The sequence below is a fragment of the Polistes canadensis genome, unplaced genomic scaffold, assembly GCF_001313835.1.
Source record: "Polistes canadensis isolate GaletaPanama2010 unplaced genomic scaffold, ASM131383v1 scaffold_5, whole genome shotgun sequence".
NCBI classification, from domain to species: Eukaryota; Metazoa; Arthropoda; class Insecta; order Hymenoptera; family Vespidae; genus Polistes; species Polistes canadensis.
Genome location: NW_014569552.1, coordinates 1,006,577 through 1,030,730, shown reverse-complemented (window position 1 = coordinate 1,030,730; position 24,154 = coordinate 1,006,577). Strand labels below are relative to the sequence as shown.

Sequence of the window (24,154 nt, the reverse complement as noted above, 5' to 3'; positions counted from 1 at the left end):
CGAACACCAGACCCCGATCGCTGCTCTCTACCCACGTGGGCAGGATAGGAAATTCGTTTCGAAGGAATCTGCAAGATTTACACGTGTTTTTCTATGATCATCATCATCATCATCATCATCATATTTTTTACTTACAATTAGAATTAGAAATATTTCGAATTCTTATAAAATTTTCTTCTCTAATTGTAAGACAAATTAAATGAGAATTTATTTGATTTCGTTTAAACGAAGATTAAATGTAATCTAGTTTTTATCTCATCGCAATATAATATAAAGAAATTTATTTGACCATCTTCTAAGAGGATGGCGTTGGTACGCCAATGTGTTGCTTCCTTTTTAATAAGTCACGCGCATAACTCTCGTAGTCGACTTTAAGTCTTAACATCTGTAAATCCATAAATCTCGGCCCCAGCCTTGTAGAAATTATGAACGTATTTTCCAGTTCTCTTCAGTCGGATTACGCGAGTCGCATAAAAATTGAGATAATCCCCGAGCATCGAATCGCTTTAGTAAACATATTCCTTTGGTATATCCTTCATCTTCCTCTCGTTTCGTGTTGCAATTTAACTGCGGCTGATTATGAAAATCCTGTAAAGAAACTATACGGATTTAACAGCTCTAAAAATGCGTTACCATCCAGACTGACGTAATTCGATGTTTATTCTTTATTTAATTCATTGGACGAGGCTACCACCTTTCAGCGCCTCTTAGTCCGACAACTCGTATTCAATTTTCATTTAACATAAGTTGTATTTATAAAAAGTACTACTTTGTTTCTTTTTTCTTTTTCGTTATGCAAGTGAAAGAGATTTTTCTTGTTGTTGTTATTACTGTGATTTTTTTCAACGAGAAGAAATGAGAACAAGCGGAGGAGGATGTTTACCCGAGGAAAAGTGGTGTGTGTCCACGCGTGGCCTGCTACCTCCGCGTGCGTGCACTCATGCGCGAGGACGATGATGGGGCAAAAGGAGAATTGTCCTTGAGTTGGACGACGACGACGACGACGACGACAACGACGACGACGAACAACGACGTCGCAACGTAATCGCGCGTCCCCTACACCTACGACACGCGGAAGATGGAAAAGCCGTTCTCCTATAATGCGTGTAGGCGAAATGTATCAAGGCTGCCTCGAGCTCCTCGAGTCCGTTTCTTGTCTCCACTTGTCGCCAATCTCTGACGTTTAAATAGGCGAACTGGAATGATAAATTATGTCTCTTTTCGCAAAGTCCTACCTCGGCACCACCGAACGAGAATCCTTTTTGAATCGTGGATTCGTTCAATGGTTTCGATTTTGATTGATATGACTTTTTGTTTCCTATAACCGTTCACCCGAGGTAAGGGCAAAATTTAAACGGTAAAGAGGTGGAAGGACACGTTCTGCTTTTTTGTTTCCTCTTTCTTTTTTTTTTTTTTCTTTTACTCTTCGCAAAAGAAAAGAAAAGTCTTGTTGGATAAAACGAGCGTGTAATGATCGAACGTCTGAAAAATTTGCAATTAACTTTAACCGGGCGCGGTACCGATGTCGCGTCGGTGTAATTGGTTTTGCAGAAAACTTACGTGTTTTCGCGGCATTTGCATAATGTGCGAGGTGAACACGGTTCGATCGATCGTTTCATTTAAATACCGAATATATCGGTAAAGTTGTTGCCATCGTCCTCGTCCTCATCGTCGTCATCGTCATCGTCATCGTCATCGTCGTCGTCGTCGACGTCGAGAGAAGCGTGCGCGAACTTACGAGCAACCTGGTCGCCATTAACGTGTAATTATCGTTACTTATTGCTAGTAAATACCGGCAAACTCTGCAGTGTACAATCTTGCTGACGCACCACCTACTCGTAACTTATTCTAATCTAAAGCAGGAGCTAATCCGATCGTCGATTGTAATCGAGCTACTTCCATTTCTTCTTCTTTTTCTTATTCTCCTTTTATTTCTTCTTATTCCATACTCGTACATGAATAAGATTCGTTAATGGGACTCTAGGATCTATAATAGACTCCCGTATAATACGGTTTTATATATTACGCGATTTATGCATATTTTTTTTTCGTCTAATACGATTGGATTTATTATTTATTCTCTTTTTTTTTTCTAGAGATAATTTACAATAACTTCATAAGAACAATTTTATTTGACATATATATTGTGAAAATTTCTCTTTTTCGCAAATTATTCTTGATAACATTGTCTTCAAAAATAAAAAATCAAAGCGACAATTACGAAAGAGAAAATATTGCCAACGACGAAGAAAACGATGCAATGCTTAAATAAAGTAAATTTAATCTTTATATGCAATTAATTTCTACATTTGATTGTGCAGCACGTTGCAGGAGAATTCGTGTTATAGGAATTCGCGTTATACAAGAGTCAACTGTATATTGCTACGTACAATTAAAAGATTACAATTATTTAATGATAATTATTAGTTTTGTTTTAAACTAAAATAAAAGAAAAATGATAAAAGACTCATGGGTGCAAACTGTAGAGCAACAGAGTCGGAATATCGTGTTTCTGAGGTCAAAGTCGGCGGCGCCGTGCCGTTGCGAAAGACCCTGGGGGTAGAGCACGGTGTGTCGGCATGTTTCGCAGTTTGGGACCAGGACCCAAAGCTCCGACTCGACGTGCACCGGCACAAAAACAGCAGGGGTCAGGGAGGTCAGCAACGGGGCCCTGTGTTCCTCCGGGGCCCCTTGTCATGCGATATGTTGCTCGTACGTTATGATAGTGCTTACGGTATACCCGCTTTCTGTTTTGTCACTGAACCTTGATGGTCCCCACCTTTCTCCCTTTTTTTTCTTTTCTCTTCCCTTCAACTGCTTCTTTTCCTTTCGTACTTTTGTCTATTATTCGAGATACGATAGTTCTCTCGCATCTCATTGATGGTATCCTGCTGAGATATAATACGGCATCAAAGTCACGATTTATCTTATTTCGGTCGACCGTTTTAAAACGAAGATCACTTTTGGTAATTTTTCAATTCCTCCCAGAAATGTTCAACGATTTAATGAACACTAGCAAGTCCATGTCGTACGTTTACCGTAAATTGCATGATTCCTCTACTAACTAAATTTAAGGTTTATTATTGTATCAGTTTCAATTAGAATCTCAATGTTCTTGCATCTTACAAGTACATACAATCTTTGATTGTTTATATCCTTTAATATAATTAAAAAATATAATAGTAATATGATAAGTTTCAAATAGAAAATATATAAATAAACATTTAATTTAATTTGAAGCTCTCAGAATACATGTAATCCGAGAAAATGGAACATCTTTCCTTACATCGTTCGACGCCCCGCGGACGTTTTTATGGTTATCGAAACTACAACGGTATGCACGAAGACCGAAAGAGAGAGAGAGAAAGAGAGAGTAGAGAAAGTAGAGAAGAAAAGAAGGAAACGCAACACAGTTGGTACCGGTACAAATTTATCTTTGTTCCAAACTTTCACACACCGACATCGACAGCGGGATCGGGCAAACGAGTTTGTGGCACGTTCACAAAAGTCAATTCTTTTACTCGTGTGACATACCCACCGATATTCAGAAGAGATGAACGTTTATCTCTTTCTTCTTATTCTTCTTCTTCCTTTCTTTCTTTCTTCTCTTGCTTTCCCCTTTCCTCTCGAGTATCTCCGAAAGACTTATCCTAGTCCTCTTGTACGAGACGAGAGAAGAACCAACCGATGATGATGAGTCACACCGCGGTGGCCGTCTGCGTTTTTCGGACCGAGCACGTGAGAAATGTAGCGGCGCTACTACCTTAACGATCCTCCGGAGTGAAAAAAATCGCACCTCCGAGAGGTCCTCCGCGAGGTTGACCTTCGATTTATAATCTCCGTCTCTTCGGGTTTGTCCGCTCCTTAATCTAAAGATATTTAACTTGTATTTTTTTCTTTTATCGCAGCAGCGGGAGAAGGGTTGCGCAAGAACATTGGCAACGTACGTAAGAAGAGGGAACATTCGAAATCACTCTTCGTCGTTTAACTCTCGTTGTTAATGAGAATTTGATTTTTATTTTATTTTCTTTCTTTTTTTCTTTTTGTATTTTTTTTTTCTTTTTTTTTTTGTATTTTTCTTTATAAACGAGATAGAACGTTCAATTTATTTGCGCGAAAGAAAAAATATTATTAAAAATAACTTGGAAAGAGAGAGGTAGTGAGAGAGAGAGAGAGAGAGAGAGAGAGAGAGAGAGAGAGAGAGAGTAAGCAAGCAGAGAAATAACAATGGAACTGTGGCAAAGAGAATAAGATTTAACGATAGATCGGACGCTAAAAAAGATTTGACAAAATTTCTTGGAATATAAGGACGGACAAGATTTAAAACTGTCTACTGATATTTATCATTTCTCGAATAATACGATCTGACGCGGTTGATATTTTGTCTTTTTTCTCTTTTATTATCTCTCCTATTATATTTTATTTTAAACGACTAAGGATTATGATGCGCTATCGATCGTCTACGAGCGTGGGCGAGTGAAAAATCATATTATACGAATAAAAAAAATAAAAAGAAAGAAAGAAAGAGGAATAGGAAAAATTTGTTCGTCGTCGTCATTTCACTCGAAACTTCGGTTTGGTGTGCGCTTAAGAAGAAGAAGAAGGATTTTGAAACGCGCCGGTTAAAGTGCATCGCGTCCTGCGGCGAACGCGCTTTCACGAAGAGTAGAACGTAATGACCATGCACGAGGAAGAGCGGTGAGGGGTGTGGGACGGGGGGAGGGGGAGGAAAGATGAGAGAGACAAAGAGAGAAGAGGGTATGGGAATGGTAGAAAGAAAGAAAGAAAGAAAGAAAGAAAGAAGATAATAATAAAACGAGATATCTCGTACGTGGGCGGTCGTATTGTTAGCGCAACAAGGCATGCGCGGCGCTTCTGTGTTTGAGCGCGCGCGCGCGCGCGCCTTCTCCTGCGCACTCCGCGCACCCTTAATAAAGGGTACGCGTGTGCGTTAGAGACGTGCGCGCGTTTAATAAGAAGAAACGAGAGAAAGAGAGAGAGAGATGGTAGAGTCCGGGTCTTCTGAGTATGTGTGTGTGGACCCAGGCCTTATGTAAATCGACCGGGCCCATCTGCGAGAAAGCACGGACTATGGCAAAGAGCACAGAAGAACTTGAAGATGAGGTGGAGGTGGAGGTGGAGGAGAAGAAGAAGAAGGTGAAGCAGGAGCAGGAGCAGGAGCAACAGCAGCTCAAGCAGCACGAGCAGTGGTCTCCTCTTCAAAAGCTGTGCCGCCACCACCGCGATAAACACGCATTTATTCCAGAGTGCGCTATACGCGCGCACGGTGCAAGCAAATGCGCATGCGCATTGTGTTTTAAAAGAGTATTCTCTCAACGCTTTGCTTAAGGAGGATAGAGGAAGAAACTCTTTTTCAAGATCATTGGCGCGAGATCTTATCTTGTCTTACGAAAATTGTCGTTTATAAAAATTCGCAAAATGTAGTGAAGAAAAAAGAAAGGAATAATGTTTTTTAAGGTTTCCCCATGAAACCTTCTTTTTCCTCCTTCTTCAAATTTGTTTGTACTATTTATAGGAAAGTATAAAAATGATAGTTTTTGTTGGTCCTAAAGCTACTAGGAATGGCCAGGAAGGGTAGGCTATCTCATCTAGCGATTAGACCAGTTCCAGTATGTCGTGTGAGAGAAGACTAAGGGAGAGCCGGCAGCTCTGTTGGTAACCTTAGGCGCACGTTATCGCGACTTTACATTGTGTTTGCACATATCCTACCTCTGTAGAAACGCGTGCCGATGATTCTTCCAGAGTCGGCAGATAAACAGATAAGCAGATGGCTGTACACGTAGGTACCGGTCGGATAAGGAGCTCTCCTTGCAATAGACGACGATCCCGCCTTCGGCGAATGCCGCTCGAGCGTATTTTCGTTCGAGCGAATTCGAATATATATTTTATTTCTTCTCGTTGTTCTTTCAAAGAAACTGATTCAGACAATTCGGTGGTGGGAGAAGGAGAAGAAGGGTAGGAAGGAAGGAGGAAGGACGGAGGAGAAGGAGAAGGAGGAGAATTGTTTGTTTAGACGGCATCGTTTCTCTTACTCGGAGGACGTGGAAATTGGAACGAGTAGTCGTTTAAAGAGTAACTCGTTCTTCTTCGTATGTTTAATAGGTCGGTTCCCTTGAAACTCCGCGAATTAACAACAAACGTCGTACGACGTTACTTTTTTCAATCGTAGGTAGTAGTATATGCGTAGGAAAATGGTCCTTGACTTAGGTAGCTATTACGCGAACCTATAATATAATACGCGTATTTACGCTTAATTCTCTTTACGTTTTATTCAACTCTCTTGCAATTATAAATGAGAAAATATTTCTAAATAATCAATGTTTTTTTCTTTTTTTTTTTTCTTTCCTTTTAGTTTTATCGTACGGGATTCGTAAACGCATTAAATTCAGACGTAACTTCCCGTCGAGGATGTTCGCGGTCGCGTACCCGACCACGAGATTTGGTACGAGAACTTTTGCTTGTTTCCACTTTTTGCCAGTTTATCGATTTCTCTTAGAAAGAATGGTCGTATACGTTACGTATAAGGAATTTTCTCGATCTAGATAGATAGAATTTAAACGAATAATTCGCCTTATTTCTATCGTACGACACTCGGTTATCCTACTCGATTCACAGAGCGCGCAAGTTATCTCGTAGAATGGAAAGAGAAAAGTAGGAAGGATCGAGAATACGTGGGCGATCCGTCGATCTTACGAACGACCACGACTCTCTCGATCGATCTTACTATCGAATGTGTGTATCTATATATATATATATATATATATATGTATATGTATATACGTACGTATGTATATCTACGAATAATATATACGCGTCGTAACGCGCCGACTAATTTATGGACGAAAGGTGGGTAGAGACTCGACCATACTTTTCTAATTACATATCGTACTTTCGATTATACGCTCGGTAGCTTTGTCGAGGTGGAATCCGCTTACGAAATACTCGGTCATGGTTAATTTTCTAAAAATCGCTAAACGATACGTAGCCCGCCTAGTCATAATATAATGCTTTCGTTAAATTGAAATTATTTATGTGCATGATACATCAATCTTTGTCTAAACAAAATAATCCTAACAATTTATTGTGTTTTTTTTCTTTTCCTTTTTCTTCTTTTTTCTTTTTTATATCTATGGATGGACGAGGACGAATCGTAAAAATAATCAAGGACGAAATTCTTTCCTTATATCTTCCTTCGTCAATTCCGTTTTCAATTTGTAAGCTTCTTGTTGTTTTTCTGTTTCTTCGGAAGATAAAATTCGTTTCCTTTCATTCACTCAAATTCTCCAACGTGAATTCGAAAGATACTTGTCCGAATTCATTTCGGATGGCCTAGATTTAACGAATCTTACAATGTTTGTCTTCTTCCTAGTCTTCGCGCGTGATGCACGAACGGTCCTCGTATATATAAACGTTTAGTGCCTGTCATCTCTAAGAAAGTGATAGTAAACGTTGAATAAATGTTTCGAGTCGCTTCTCGGACGTTTGGACGGCGATGAGTGTGCGCTAAATGCATGAACTAGATGTAGTAAGAGTATACTTCTCTACCTACTTACTCACTTGTTTGTTGCGATTTGCTTGAAAATCAAATAATATTACAAATCGTCGAGCTCGTTTCTTCAAAAGCAAATAAACTCGAGGACGTCATTGTTATTCGTTACGTACGAAACGTATTACGTTTAATACGTTTATTTATTTTTTTTCCTCATATTTCTCTTTTTCCTTACACAAACATTTTTAAATGAGAATTATATAAAAACGCGTGCGCGGTTTTACAAAAAAAAAAAAAAAAACGCGTTGCAATTTTATTTAATTCAAATATGCTTCGTTAATATTTTTCGAAATTATTTATTTTTGTGTCTAATATTTTTTACAAGTTCAATACATTTTTTAAAGTGAAATTTGGTAGAACGTATAAATCATTTTGTTCAAATTCACTTTTTGTACTCGCAAACCATCACGTTAGATTTTTTCTCTTGTTAATGTAACAATTTCACTTTAATCGTTGATTCTTGTAAAAATAACATTACACTTTATGTTTAAATAGCTTTTTTTAACACATTCGCATCGGATGACTTATGTATGCGTAATGCGTGTTTTTTTTACTAGAAACCGGATGACGCAAAAATACGTAATTCAGATTTTCGTATATTTATCTTACAAGAGGACAGCCAAGTTGACAGGATACCGATTTTATTTAATTTCTACACAGTTGTAGAGGTCCATCAGGACCATACACTATGCAAGCAGTAAGACAGAATACTCAATCATTTCCAAGAAAATAAAGGGAGAAACTTCACATGCATTCTTATGTAACAGTTCGTTTCAGATATGAAAATAAACTATAGTTTCATTTAAGAAAAAAAAATTATAAAAAAAATATACATGGGTGGGTTGAAAAGTTTACACGTTGCGGAAAACCATAAAGCTCGACATTTTTCAACCAACCTTCGCGTATTAACCCAGAAATTTTGAATCCCTTTTCATGTTCTAATTCTACGACTGTATAGAATTTAAAAAAACCAATGTTAATAATAAATAACTCTATCACATTAGATTGGAAATCTCAAATAATTGTATTTTAAATAGTATACATTATAATACGATAAAGAGTGATTTTTCTATATATTCCTTTTATATATTATTAAAACAATCTTTAACAAAAAATATTATTGTGTTTTATATCAGTTATATAAATTTTTGTTCTAACGCAATAAGATCGAAACAAAAGCCGTGTAAAATGTTATACCGTGTGTAACGAATGTGTCGAGGAAACGTTTCTTTGCGTTTATATGCGCATTTTAATTTCTCTTATATTTATGTCTCTTTGAAAGGAGAATAATCGAACAAAACAAGATTGTCTTCAAGTTGAACGTGTTTAGTATTGAACGCTTGTACTTCCATTGCACGCGTGCGATTTTCGATGGGTACTTGGATCGTTCGTTTGTCCTCTCTTCGATAATGTATCGACAGTCGAGACTGATTGGCAACTCGCCAATTGCTCCAATGCCAGCTGCACGTACGGCACGTAGCAGAGCGTTATCGGAGATGGCGAAGAATTAATGTCGACCCTCGAGCACCACGATAAATAATCTCTTCGTTAGTTCCGAACCCCTTTCTCAGCCCCTTTCGCGCTCAAACGAAATTCTTCTTCCACTTTGTACGGAATAATCGCGTCTCCAACTATCCTTCCTATATTTGTTGCTAATCAAAATATTTTTAAAATATCTAAAGAAAAAAAAAGAAAAACGTTGAATTTAATTAACACTGTGATTTCAGAGTAATCTTTATCCCGATCAAGCAACCGTTTTTAATGTCTCTTCCTATTTTTCTGTTTTTATCTCATACGAGGAAATACTCAATCAGAATTTTATATCTTTTAATCTTGCAAATCATTTTACAAATATCTCAAATTCTGCTATATCTGAAATATAAATAAACCATTGATGTATGATAATATTTAATATATAATATATTTATACATATATATATTTACATAAAACGTAAACGAATAAGATAGTTGAACGAAACTTGGTTCAAATTTCCACGAGCATTCATTACGATGCAGCATCTCCGGTGCAGCTGTTAGCTCCGTTAAAACTCACAGTTGGAATAGTAGGACCGCGTTTAGTAGGAGGTGAAGAGAAGAAGATGTGAGGAGGAGGTGGAGGAGGAGGAGGATGGATGTAGGAACGAGGGATAGAGGAAGGAGAGGGTGAAGGCGATGCATTAATAAGACGGCAACACGCATCGACTTTGGTTCTGCGGCATAGACTTGGAATAGCTCTCGGAATAGATCGTGACGGCAGTAGGCCACATAATCCGACCGAGAGAACTTTATTTCTCTCTTTTAGTGATTATTCCGGCGCGAGGAAAGCGTCTTTAACCAATCTGGAATTTGAAAAGTTTCTAAATCCACAATGCTGCTCGTCAATCGTCTAAAATACGTTCAAAATAATATTATCAATAGGAATATTGTAATATTTTCTATGACGAGTGAACAAAATCATCGTACATACAATACCATCATTTTACCAATATTTTTTTTCTTGTTTAGACGTTTGTTAACTTCAAAATGATTCGCTTTGAATTATGGGAACAGCAGACGTTGACCGAGATTCTCTTATTGTCGCTTTTTTTAAGCCGACCAAACCTTTCCCTCTCTCCCTCCCCCCTACCTCCCTACCTCTTCCTACCCCCTTCTTTCAGTGTCTCTTTCGCTTCATTAAACTCGAAGAAACGATTCTTTCAACTTAGTATAGGAACGTTGCTCGTTGCTCGTCTCTCGTAAAAGAGAGAACGGGAATCAGAATCGGAGGTTTAAAGGGAATCGTGAAGAAAGCGATTCAGCTCTCGCCACGTCGTTGTCGGTCCCTTTGACGCCTACTAATGAGAGGGCGATCATTAACGACGGTGAACGCGCGTGCGCATACGTACGCGTGCTGCCAACGAACAGGAAGAAAAATTCAAAATGAAGAAGATGAAAAAGTCGGGGTTATACCGATATATATATATATATAAGAGAAACGGACAGACAAATGGACAGCTGCGTTTCGTAGAACGTTTTTATATTTTCTATTTATCTTATTAGGATTTTTCAAACCGTCCCGAGAGAAGTCGTCGTCGTCGTCGTTTTCTACTTGTCTTCTCGTCGATGAGTGCGCACCGTTAATTCGTCATTCCTCATAAACTTTTTAATGAGATTGTGTTAGCGATCCAACTACCTCTAAATGAATTATGACACTCTCTACTTCTTCATTACTATTCGAATATTTTTTACATTAACTTTGATAAAGTATCAATGATATCTAGAAAATGGTCATACAGGAGAGGGGAGAATATTTATCGGTTCCATTAAGTCTTTCGAAAAGTCCACGGATTTTCTCTTTCCCTCTTTCTCTCTCTCTCTCTCTCTTGTGAGTAACATCAATTAATTAGAGTCTCATTGTCGTATGATAAAAAAAGAGAAGAAAATAAGAAAAACAGAACACAGCATTGAGAAAAGGAGAGCTCGAGAGAGGAGTAGCGATCGAATCGAGAAGAAGAATTCTCTTTTGTGACCCGCTCGCGAGGCATGGAAAACGAGAAGAAATAGAAGAAGAAGAAGAAGAAAGAAAGAAAGAACAAAATAGGATGAGAAAGAGGAGAGTATAAGAAGAGCGAAAAAGGGAGAAAGAGAATGAGGGGGGTAGCCGGTAACAAACGACTCGCAAATCCTCCCTGTCAATTTAATCTCGCCTCGAATCCCAGAGAAATGTTAATAAGGGCCTCACTACCATTCCCTCCCCTTTACTTCTTTCTCGCTGGGCCTCCTCCCACCTCTTCCTCCTCCTCCTCCTCCTCCCTTCGCGATCTCCACGTTGCGAGTTCTGCACTCGGCTTCTTCTACTACTCGCGAATACGCACACGGCACTTTATTTTCGCGCAAAGATACCGCCGGTACCAACGGCGTCACCAACGCTTGCACCACCACCACCACATTTACACTATCACGTTGTTTGCGCTTTCTACGAACACGTGGAAATTGTGTGCAAAGCGAGTCGCACCGTGCCTCGTTTTTCTTTACCTCCTTCTTTGCGACTTCTTCTACTTCTTCTTCTTCTTCTTCTTCTTCCACCCTCGTAATTTATCGCGCTTATGTCGACGCACTCGGTACAACGGAATCCGTTCCGCGAGAGAATATAAAAGCCTCTACGGAAGAAAATAATCTTTATCTTCTTTCTTTTTCTTGTAATTTTACTATTTCTCTCTTAGTTCTTTTCAGGTTTCTTTTTCTTTTCTTTTATTCTTTTTTCTTTTTTTTATTTCGTTTTACCTACTCGCTAATTCTATCGCGTTTGAATCGTTTTGAACTGTTCTCTAATATATATATATATATATATATATATATATATAAATTTAATTTTGTGTACCGTTCCATGTGAATCACTTATGATCTATTTTTAACTTTTCGTTCAGACCACTATTTTTTTTTTTTTTATATACAACCAACAGTCGCTAACTAACATTTATACTATAACCTGAGTTATTTCTCGTCGAAGAAATTTTTGTAATGGGAAAAATCAGGTTTGATAAAATTACGCTTTTTGTTGATACTTTTACACACACTGCTAATGATACTTTTTATATAGTAATGGGTAGTAAATTTAGAAGAGTAATTTTGTCATTAAAAAGAAAAAAATAAAGAAAATTGAAAACATGATTAGGGGACTTTTAACCGATTACAAACGATTTGATATATTTGTTATTTATACGTGAATCGTATACGCGACTTACATTAAATGAAAAGACAATGACAATCAATTTAACTGTGTTTAATAAGTTAATGAAAAAAAAAAAATAAGTAAATAAGCGAGTTAAAAATTTGTTTATTCCTGAACAGTATCATTGTCGACGTTGGTCGAACATACGTTCGAGAACGTTCTCACCGTTAGACGAACTTTTTAATCATGCTTCTTGCTTACGCACGCGCTTGTCGTAACTTTCCAAGCATCTCTTTCTCTTTCTCTTTCCCTTTCTGTTATTCTCTTTCTGTTATTCTCTTTGGTTACTCGACCAGGTGTATTACGAGTTAACAACGACGCGAGTAGCGAATTCGTTTGAAAGCTCACGACTGAAAATTACACGTTGTCAAGACGAGCCCGAGGACTATCATTCTCGCCTCTTCTAATCCGCATGTCTCGCGACTGACATTTTAATAATCTTATTTTAATTGGTATCCCCTAACGCCCCCCTACCCCTTCCCCTTCCCCAATCCCGTCCTACTCCACCTCCTTTCGACGTTCCTGTCTTTGCATTCTTGCTCTGACGAAACTCGCCCGTCGAATAGTTTCGAGAGATCTCTTGTGTGTGCTTGAATAATTATCACACCGATTGTGAGACACGATAATAACGTAGGTTTTGTTTTTTAAATGTATTAAATGTATACCATCAAAGAAAAGTAATAGTATGGATCATAATAACTTGATTCGTTTTAATTGATGAGATCGCGAATAATTCTCTACGATTGTGAATAAATAAATAAATAAAAAATAAAACTACTCTTCGATCATTTCAAAAGTATCATATTCAAACACTTACGATAATGTCATGAATATATATATATTATTGTTTTTATATAAAAAAATTTAATTAAAATTTTTCTTACAAAACTATCAGGATACATACAACGGTATCGAATAATAAGTTCAACAAACAATTAAAATCCTCGCGTAGGAAGTTATATGATGATAACGAATGAAATCTCTTCGAGCCTATTTTCTAATTTGAATACGATCTTTTATGTTCTAATTTTATAAATGAAAAATAATACGAATATAATATGTGTGTCTTTTGTATTCGTGAGATAAAAAAAAAAAAGAAAAAAGAAAGATATGAAATAAAGGTAAAGGTAAGTTGTGTTGAACGATAACGGAATAGAATTTAGTTGGGTATAGGAGAGAGAGAGAGAGAGAGAGAGAGAGAGAGAGAGAGAGAGAGAGAGAGAGTCGTAACATTCCAACAAGCGAGAAAAGGTGCGCACAGGATCTGCATTCTACTGGAGTACGAACGAGATCCAGGAACGAGCTCGTCGTTCTCGTCGAGCTTCATGGCGTTTTATCGTTGTTGAACGTGCACGCGCCCATAGTAATCTCGGTTCGTGGTCGTGGTCGTCGTGGTCGTGGTCCTGGTCGTCGTAGTCGTGGTCGTCATTGTCATCGAACAACCAGCTGGTCTTTGCCAGGCCAGGTCAGTCCTCGAATCGGCTGCTGTTCTCACTCTCGTGAACAAATAAATTCGAACGAGGAGGACGCGTTTGAGTCCAACGTTAGAGGTAATTGTCTCTCTAAGAAGAACCACAAGACGCCCTACAACGACGAAGATAGGAAGAAAGAGAAAGAAAGAGAAAGAGAATGAGAATGAGAAAGATTTAAAGATGATGTCTCTATGTACGTGTGTGTGGGACGAGTACCGAAAGCGTAAAAGCTCGAACTGCAACATACGATTAGAAGGATCTATTGTTAGCTTAGCCACCGGCGTAAAAGCCAAACATTCTTTCATAGCCCGTATCTGGGTCGCCATCCACGCTCTTATCCCTCTCTTTTCCTTCCTTTTCCTTCTTCTATACCTTTAACCAAGAGAACATAGATGTAAAAATCCTCAATCATAATTTCATGCTAAATTATTCAATTTATTTTCAAGTTAGAGAGATTACATGAATCCCTTTTGGTTATATACGCTTTATTCTAACTGAAATAAAGACATCGTTAATCTAATGATGGTCATAATAAATGCGTTAAAACGTTTTCATCGATGCTTTTAGTCTTGTTTTAAATGTATATTTTCTAATGTATACCTACTCTACTCGAGTTAGTTGTTACCTTTTTTTTTCTTTTTTTTTACTCCCATCAGATCGGATAAAGTTTAGGAAAAGTGTCCGTGATATCGGGAAGCACGTAACACGCTAAAGTTTTATGTCCAATAAAAGTAGTCCCTATGCGGTTTATTGGAGACACATCGGTTACACGACTGGTTTTATTGGCCTAAGGTATATAGGTGTACTGTTCTTCGTCCGTTGGTTGCGTTTATCTCGAGTCTTGCCTGCCGTCGAAATATATTGCCAATAAATACATTTTTATTATTGAAGAATTTTAAGCGTTCCTATACGAATTTTTGCCGCGCTTATTCCGTAACCCGTACGTACACCTTACCTTACGTCAAGAGAAACGGGCCCATCATTTTATTCTTATCGAATATGTTCATTCTTATCGAACGGATTCGAGAACGGTCTCGAATAACATTCCTGCATCTCTTCCGGTTATTGATAAATGTAACGCTATCGATGTTACTCAGTTAATTGATTTTTTTTAAACGATAGGAAGATGATATATATTTACAATGAAAACATATAATTTGTTGTTCTTTTTTTGGATTCTTCCTCTTGCGGAAGAAAGAGAATGAGATATAAAACATTCCTTTCTGTCTAGGCTCGATGGAATTCCCTCTCACATTCTTACTCGATTCCAGAATGTCAATTTTTTGTATGCAACTAAGAAAATCGTCCTGAATCGTTAGCTAATTGTTTTAATGTTGGGAGGTTAATTCCTTTCGGTCTCCGCTTCTCGCCTAATCCCAATAACGTAACGCTCCTTGTAATAAAGTACTCGAGCGGTAAATTTCGTCCTTATCGTAATGGAATGAAATCGTGCACGCGTGTGCGCGCGTGTTTGTTTGCTTGCTTGCTTGCGTGCGTGTCTGTCTCGGTTTATATCGGTCAAGTACCGACAAGAGAATTCCCTTGGCTCGAGGCGCGTGAGAAAAGTCTTAAGTTTCTCTCTTGATCTCTCTTTCTCTTCTTGAATAAATATCATTTTACTTTACTCACCTTCGTTATTTCATAATTGAGATAGAGATGAGAATCGTTTAATTAAGATAATATCATCCACGTATATTTCCATATCGTCGAACAAATTGACGAGAAACTTTAATGTTGTCATATTTAACAAATTTTTCAATCTATTTAAATACACTAACGTATTTTAAAAATTCTATATTGTCTAATAATTCGTCTTATTCGTGATTATATTAGTATTATTTGGTTTCAATATTAAAATTTTCATATTTATGATATTAAAAAAGTTCAACACAAATTCTTAAGACTTGCTGTCAAACATCGTGGTTAACTAATGTTGTTTACTTGTCATAACTATGATGTTATTCTTAAAAAACATAAATATTTCTATTTTGAGCAAGAGGAGAATGATTTGTGATATATATATTTTGTGAGTAAAATAGCTAAAAGGTTTTATTAATAGTTCAGATATCACAAATCTTTTTTCTCTCTTAATGTTTCATTGATAAATCTTTGAAACCATGCTTTACTATACACCGAACAACATTAAACTGCGTATAATTATTTTAATAAAATGATTATATTTGTGTTAATTCATATCAACAATATATTGATATATTTAATCATTTTATATCGTCATTGAAGCACTATCCTTGAGCGGTTCCAATAATTATTTTTCTTTGAATTTTTTCTTTTTCCGTTTTCTAATTTAAATGTCAAAAGGTGGCTTTCCATTAATAAATAAATAGATCAATTAATATTTGATATTACGAGAGAAAGAAAGAGAGAGAGAGAAAAAGAGAAAGACAGATAGACAACTTCGACAATTGCAACGTAGTTTCATAGCTTTTACGGTAGCTAAATCGTTAAATCGTCGATCAATCGGTGTTGTTAGAAATATTTCTCTTATTATATCTTTCTTACTCTTTCTCTCTCTCTCTCTTTTTAAATCCTCGGTAAAAGGCGATAGGATATTTAAACGGAATTAATTGCAAAGAACCGAGCCCTAATAACAATCCTTCTTATTGCAAAGATATCGTCGTTATAACACGTAATGCCGTGTTAAAGGGAACAACAAATTATCCAACGATGTGTGTACAGAGAACTGACGATATAAATTATACTTAATAGCGTGCGTCTTTCAAGCATTCAACTAAACACAGACAAACACACTTAAACACGTATATACATATAAACATAGAAACAATCATACAACCATTATCTATCGTACTAACGAAAGAAAAGAAAAGAAAAGAAAAGAAAATAAAGGAAAAGAAGCAGGTATTTGATTTTCTCATTCCGCGAAACCCATCGTCGAGTTTTATCAAGAAAGTGTGCTCGAAATTCGCGTCGATCGTGCATCGATCTTCTTCCATCCTGACTTATATATTTTTCTTTTTGTTCTGTTCTCTTTTTTAAGTACACCAGCAATATTTTCAAAGATTAATTAGACAGGGAATGATGGATCGTATTGGAATGGTAGAAATCGAGGAGGCTCCGAGCTAATCGAGATACTTTCTCTCTCTCAAAGTCGTCAAGGAGACGACTCGACGAGGGCGTCGACGAACTCCTCTGGACTGGTCTGCTGCAAACGGAATTGCATTGCGCGAGTTGAACGAGTAAGAGAGCAAGCAAGCAAGCAAGCGAATGAACGAACGTCGTACCAGGGCAAAACCGCGTGCGAAACATTCGTTAACATTCCCAGCATGCGGTAACGATCGACCTGGTAAGAAGCTACGCCGAGCTCGTAAGAGTACCTGAGTACCCTATTACTAATCTCGGGCTTAATAGCGCGTTAGAAAATTAATAGAACGGCTTGTTGGTTAGCTCGTACATAACTCGGATATAAAGAGAAAATAAATATAAGAGGAGGAATAAGGATAACAAAGTCGATTGACGGTTTCTAAGAAACAAAGGAGAAAGAGAATGAAAAGTTATGCGAGTGAGAATATTCGAGGAACATTAGTCCTCGATTCCGTACGTCGATCACGCCCACAATGATCGAGAGAGGGACCGTGAGATCGATAGATAAGGAGAAACGATAAGACGAGTAGAACGATTTGTCAAGCGGCTTTTCTTCCTACTGGCCAAGTCCTGTTCTCTTAATCCGCCGCGACGAATGTAGCGCATATATACGTCGTCGTCTTTTACGTTAAGTCAATGCATATCGGTCACACCCAATCGTCGCGCGTCCTCACTACCAACTACTCTCCTAAATTATCAATGTTCCCTCTCGTATAAAACAAATTTCTTATTTCTTCATTTCGATCTTAGATCTTCGAATTAGAAGATGACGAATCGATTGTTTTTCCAATGTCAAATAACTCACGCGTAAACGTGGGCGAAGATTATTTGTCATTCGGGGGAAAAAAAAAACGAAATGGGGAAGGGATAAAGTAGGTAGGGAAGAATATAACTGGTAAAGGTTTCTGGGTGAACACAGAGGCACCTTTACGTTTTTTCATTTTGATACGTGGGCGATGCCGGACATTATTTCGGCAACACGTTGTCGTCGTCTTCGTCTTTGCTGTCGTCGTTCTACAGATCCAGAAGAAGGATCGCGGGTTATAGCGTGGGCGCACTTTCAGGAACAGTCAAGTAATTCCGAAATCGACTTTGGGACTTACAAAATATATACCGGTGGGCGACTATCGATCAAGAATAGCAACAACGATGAGAGTTAAATCCCCACCATCGTTACCTTGTGCCACTCGTCCTACTACCTTATCACAGGTAAATCGTAAGCGTAGGCGATCATCACTTCCGGCCACCATGATCCTATTCGATCGCATTCAGACGAATGGTCAGTACTTTCGTTTGAACAGATTTTACATTCGATTTCTACGAATTATCATTGATTCCTTTTAACGACAATATTCTTGAAATTTGTTGATCCTTGCTCAGAAAATCCCTATAAAAACTTATTGTTTTCTATTAAAAGACCTATCATTTCTTGGATCGACGTGACGCTTTGATTTTCACGCTGGCCGCTGCGTACATCGGGACGACAGACGATCGTTTAAAATTCCGTCGCTGTTCCACGGAAGTTGAGACTTCCTCGGGGTCTCTTTTCGACGTTGGGAATTCGTGTCACGTGGCCGTACTCCTGACTCCTGTAAAACTCGTTACCCCACGCGCGCCGAATAATTGTACCATGAAATTGACAACAATTTTAGATCCATACGTTTTAAAATGAAATAAAGAGAAAATCAAAATAAGAGAGAAGCTTCCTTACGAAGTAACTTTAAAAACATATCTTCCGGTGGATGGAAGTGTCCTCTAAAGAGACACCATTAACTCGAGCATAGGTGTTAGATTTTTCTTATGGTTCTATAAATATGCGGATGGTGCTGCAAAGAACTCGAGTAACTCGTAAAATTCTCCCGACAGTAAAATCTGCTTCTCGTCGAGAGATTCTCTCTCTTTCTCTCTCTCTCTGTCTCTCTCTCTCTCTCTCTCTCTCTCTCTTTCATTCTTTCTCCCTCGTTAACGAACATCACACGGTAGAGTAAAGCAAACAACTTAAAGGTCTTTCGCGGCTTGCCCTTTTAACTCGACCTTTTTTTTTATTCCACAGATCTTTCCGGACGTTTTTAATATTTCTTCCTCGCGCTTGATCTATTCGTAAGGAATACGAACGAAAGTATTACAAAGGAAGCAAAAGAAAGTGATCGTTGATCGCGATGCAGTAATAACTTTTAGCACGTTTATTCGGTCGGGGACCACTTAAAAAAGAAGAAATAATTTTATTGGGGAAAAAGAAAAAAGGAGAGAGAAAGAAGGAGAAAGAGAGAGAGAGAGAGAGTGAGAGAGAGAGAAAGAGAGCTCGTTATCGAATGCGCACGCGGCGGTAGACGGTAGGTTGTTTGACTCGGGGCACGCGCCTGGTGGGGTCGTAGGCCGCTCCACCCCTGCTACGGTGCGTGTTCTCCCCCCGGTGCAAGAGGAGCGTGGAACAAAGAGAGGATAAGAGAAAGAGAGTTTGGCGAGAAGCGAGGCGGCACTCCCCACTCGTTTGAACGAAGCGAGAGGGCCAGTCCTCCCACTCGGTCGGTCGGTCGGTCCCTGTCGGGCCGCCTCTACGACCTATCCCCTCTCTCGGGCAACGGCACTCTGTTGGCCCTGCGCTCGCCGCAGCCCACACACGAGAGCTCGCGACACCGACGCGCAAGACTTGTTGCTTCGTGCTTGCTTGCTTGCTTGCTTGCTTTCTCTCTCTCTCTCTCTCTCTTTCTCTTTTTCTCTTTTTCTCTTTCGCTTGCTAGCCTGCTTACTCGTTTGCTGCTTGTTGCGAGTGGAAAAGAAAAAGAGAGAAAGAGAAAGAGAAAGAGAGAGAGAGAGAGAGAGAGAGAGAGAGCTGCCTGCTTGCCTGTCACAGGAGTTTACTTGGTGGCGTGCGCGCGCGCGCGCGCGTTCGCTCGCAAGCGGTCCTACCTCCTGCAGGGGACCGTGTCACGTGGCCTCCGGCCGTAGAGCAGCAGCACGCACCGCTCGAACACGAGAGAACTCGCGCGAGTGTGCTTATACACTACGCCAGTCAGAGACGAACCGAGAGACCGGTCGCAGAGCGCACCGACGCGCACCCGCTCTCTTATTATTCTTATTCTTATTCTTCTTACGCGTTTAATATATCTTGCCTTGATATTCCTCACCTATCCCATTATTATTATTATTATTATACTTTCTCTCTATCTCTCTCTCGTATTCCCTTAATTTCCTTCCTTTTCCCCTTTTCTCGATATAGATCCTCTAAGGCCCAATTGTGTATTACGTTATCGACTTGTCGCGAACAACTAGTACTACCTTTGGTGTTTCTTTTTTGTTTTTTTTCGTGTTGTGTGATGAACCTACCTATCAACGATTTTGAAATTTATATTTTTCAATATTTTCTTGTTTGTTTTTCCATCCATCGTTTGTACTTTTTACTTTTGGATTTGACGCGTCGTCATGTAAAGTGAAATTGACGTGGATGGTGGTATCATACCACCCCAACCACCCACCTCCCCAGTTGACGTTTATTCGTCGATGGAACAAACTCTACGTAATTGTGTGACTTTATGGTGATAAGTGTGTTTTAAATGAAAGTGTATGTACGACATGCTCCTCGTCACCGGCCGGCGCTCCACCTGGATCTTACGGATCGTATTGAATGGTGCGCGATCTAGATCGATCTCTCGTCTTAGCGATCTATCAAGACGATATATTCCTGTGCTCGCTGTTTCTCATTCTCGAAAAGATTCTCACTTTTTTTTTATATACATATATATAGTTGTACGAATCAATTAGTTCCGGTATTATTAGCAAAAAAAAAAAGAATTTCTTTTCGCGTATATGTTTTAACGGTCGACGTTGAACGCAATAATGAAATTCATTTCGTTGGGATATTCGGTGCGAAATCTTTCGCGGGAACGATGGTTAAACGATCGGGCGTGTTGCTGACGCACGATGGGACGTCGTAAAAAAGGGTTATATAGAAGGTTGGAGGAAGGGTTCGCAAACTCGTTAATGGGTAACGAAAACTCGTTGCAACCGTGTCGCGTTCGATGCGCCACGTTACTCGAATCAAAATCTCGGTCAGAGGATGATGATGGAAGAAGACAAGAATCGTAGTAGTAGCAACAAGCATCCAGAAGTTAGCTTCTTTTACAACGAACAAATGAGCGCCCCTCTCCCCTCCCTCCCTAACCCACGATATAATTAAAAAAGATTATCCAAGGGAAATAAGAGTTCGTTCGGCGATAACGACGTTGACGGTGCGGGTTTCACTTGGTACCTAACCGTCGTCTCGACTTAATGAAGCGATTCCTATCGGTACCGGCAAAATCTGATAATTAAATCAAGCGAAGAGGGAGGAGCAGCCCGCGGATATTAATTGAATCGCGATCGGCTTCGATCCGCTCGCTTTCGCAAACACTCGTTCGGACGATGTAACGACGATTATGACTTTGACTTCATACGTGTATACTATACACACACACATATATATATATATATACGCATGTATATATACACACATCCGTATAATTTAGTGCTTGGGCAGAGGAGATCTGGTGTTTGTGTGTGTGTGTATGTGCCGGTGAAATTCGTAGCCGTGGGGGAGATCGTAGTGGCCGATCGATGCGGATTCGATGATTCGAGGTTTCTTTGCACCGAGTCACTCGATCCCTTCCTCGAGCGGACCACGTTTATATATACTCGTTCTGATTTATTGGCGCGTCCGAGGCGTCGTCGATTGGCCACGGCCCGACGAACGACGACGGAGACGAAGACGAAGGACGATGACGATGACGATGACGACGATGACGACGACGACGACAACGACGACGATAATCTTTCATCCTCTTTTCTCTTCGTTCGAATCGGCAAAGGAATTTTCTTCTCTTCTTCTCGTGATAGAGAAGGATGCTCCCCTTTTTTCTTGGCCATTCGGGACACGTCCTCCTTGCAAAAAAGTCTCCTCTCTCATACATATATACAATAAGTCGGAATCGAGCACGCTCGATCGCGATTAATCCGTCATCTTAGATGAGAAAGCCCAGGACTACTCTCTCGCGAGGAAAGATCGTAAAGATCGGCGCAATCAGATAAGGATCGGTTAGTCCGGGGGCTGATGGGTCCGTGACGACGAAACGACTCTTTGGAAATGCGTGTCGAGGCCGAAACTCTGACGCCGAGAAGGCGGTTGCAACGAGTGTTCTCTTGCAGTTGCTGCTTTAGCTGTTACCTCTGCTATCGTCATCCTGAAGTCGTCCTTAGTAGTAGGTGGGGCCGATCGAAACAGACGGTTGTTCTTGCGAGAGCGAAATATAAAAAGAAATAATATATATATGTAAAAAGAGAAAGAGAGAGAGAAAGCTTTCTTTCTTTTTTTTCTTCCGCAACACCCTTTCTTTCCTATAGCGTCGCGAATTTTCGTTCTCTCTTTTCTGGCAATTTAAAGATCCCGACTTTGCGATCGTCGTCTCCTTAGAATGTTGGTGCGAATGCCCGCGCGCAACACTCCCGTTCTCGTGCACACGTGCGAGCCAACGAAATTGGGATGATCGGGCGAGCTTGATTGCTGCTGCTACTCGACCGAGAAAATTAAGCGGTCCCTCGCTTTTTTCCCCGAGCGCTGCGCGCTTTTACGATTCCTCGCTTCTCCTTTTCTCCTCTTCGAGGACCTTTTTTACGGCGACCCCTTTTCTCGAGATCGGTACATTGTAAATTATAGTACGTCTTAATCGTTACAAAACTCCGCCGCTCTAATTATTGCCGCCCTCGACACGCAACAGCCCTACCTCCCTCCTTTTTACGCAACTTCTATGCTTTTATTTTTCGTCTCTTTCTTTTCTTTTCCTCTTTTTTTCTTCTTCTTTTTAATTCTTTTTCGTTAATTACTTTGAAATATACAACTCGATTTCGCTTTCTTAGTCAAATAACGAGTAATAGCATTTATCGAGTACCTCTCTCTCTCTCTCTCTCACTCTTTCGTTCTCATATCGACAAAAATTCCACGAGAATATCAACCGTAAATATAAACCGAAAAAGAGATATCACGAAACCGGAGACACAAGAGTCGTGCCTCTTTTCTCTCTGTCAACCGTGAACGGAGAGTAACAAGGTTGCGAAAAAAAAGTTATTAATATACAAAAAATAAAAAAGAAATCTCTGGTAGAAGAAATATAATAAAAAGAAAAAAAAAAGGAAGACTTGCGAAAGAAGAAGGCTCGTTTTCTTCGCGAAGTCGGGGAAGGACATAAAACTGAGAAATAATAGGCCTGGGTAGGGTAAATGAGGAGGGCATCTCTCTCTCTCTCACTCTCCGATATACACCGGGTAAGCGCGATCGAGAGAAGCCTGCGACGTTAATTTCGTAACTTGATACGTCATTAAGGTAACAAATTGCGCGATTAACCCGGGCACGCTTAATTAGCCGCGGCGTTATAAATGGCAGAAAAGCGCCGCGAATTAATCAATGCTCGATCGGCTCGATCGGGTTCCGGACGCTTCCCTTTCGTGTTGCTCTTCTCTCACCTTCTTCTCTTCGGCTTCCTCTTCAACCACCTCCTGTTTCCCCTTTAGTACTCCCGTACCCCCCGCCCCTCTCCCCGCCCCGCCCCGTTCTTCTTCTTCTTCTTCTCGAGAAACGATCGCTCGTTGGTTGCGATAAACGCGATAAGTAAATTAAACGACGGGGACGAAACAATCCGGTTAACCGTTTTGTACGAGCGTGGCATTAACGAACGACCGCGCGTAATAAGGATGATAACGGTAATTAAAATAATTAGACGGTACGTGCTCGATTAAAGCGAGAGACGTTTACCAAAAAGTTAATTATAACAACGTTGCCCGTGATAAAGAGTGGCTTAATGTCTCTACACTGTAATCGCTGAGAGTTAGGATGATAGGCGGGAGGAATGGTAAAGGAACATATACGAGAAGGTAGAAAGGGAGAATTTCTATAAATGAATTCTCACTGAGAAGAATATTATAGTCAATGAAGGAGAGAGAGATATATATATATATATATATATATCGTAACTCGATATTCATAATAAACACGGCTTGATCTTTTTCATTGAGAAATTCTATTTCATTTCTTTGGTATTAATTATATTACACTCTTTTTTTTACTTTGATTTTTTGCGAAAAACGAATCGAAAATGTTAGCCGACAAACGAAACGTAGTTGGACCGAATAACAGACGGTGGAAATCTTTGAAAAATAGGTATAGGTATTCTCGCGGAAAGGAACGATAATATTTTCTACGCTCGAAATCACGCGTATCTTATTGCAATTAAGATCGCAGCGTGTAATTAAATA

At 39.4% G+C, this 24,154-nt stretch overlaps 1 protein-coding gene across 3 annotated transcripts in view; it reads left to right on the top strand.

Moving 5' to 3' along the window:
* Nucleotides 1-24,154, top strand: part of LOC106788304 (MKL/myocardin-like protein 1) — a 177,813-nt gene that overhangs the window by 130,852 nt on the left and 22,807 nt on the right. The gene's annotated exons all lie outside the window — the stretch shown is intronic.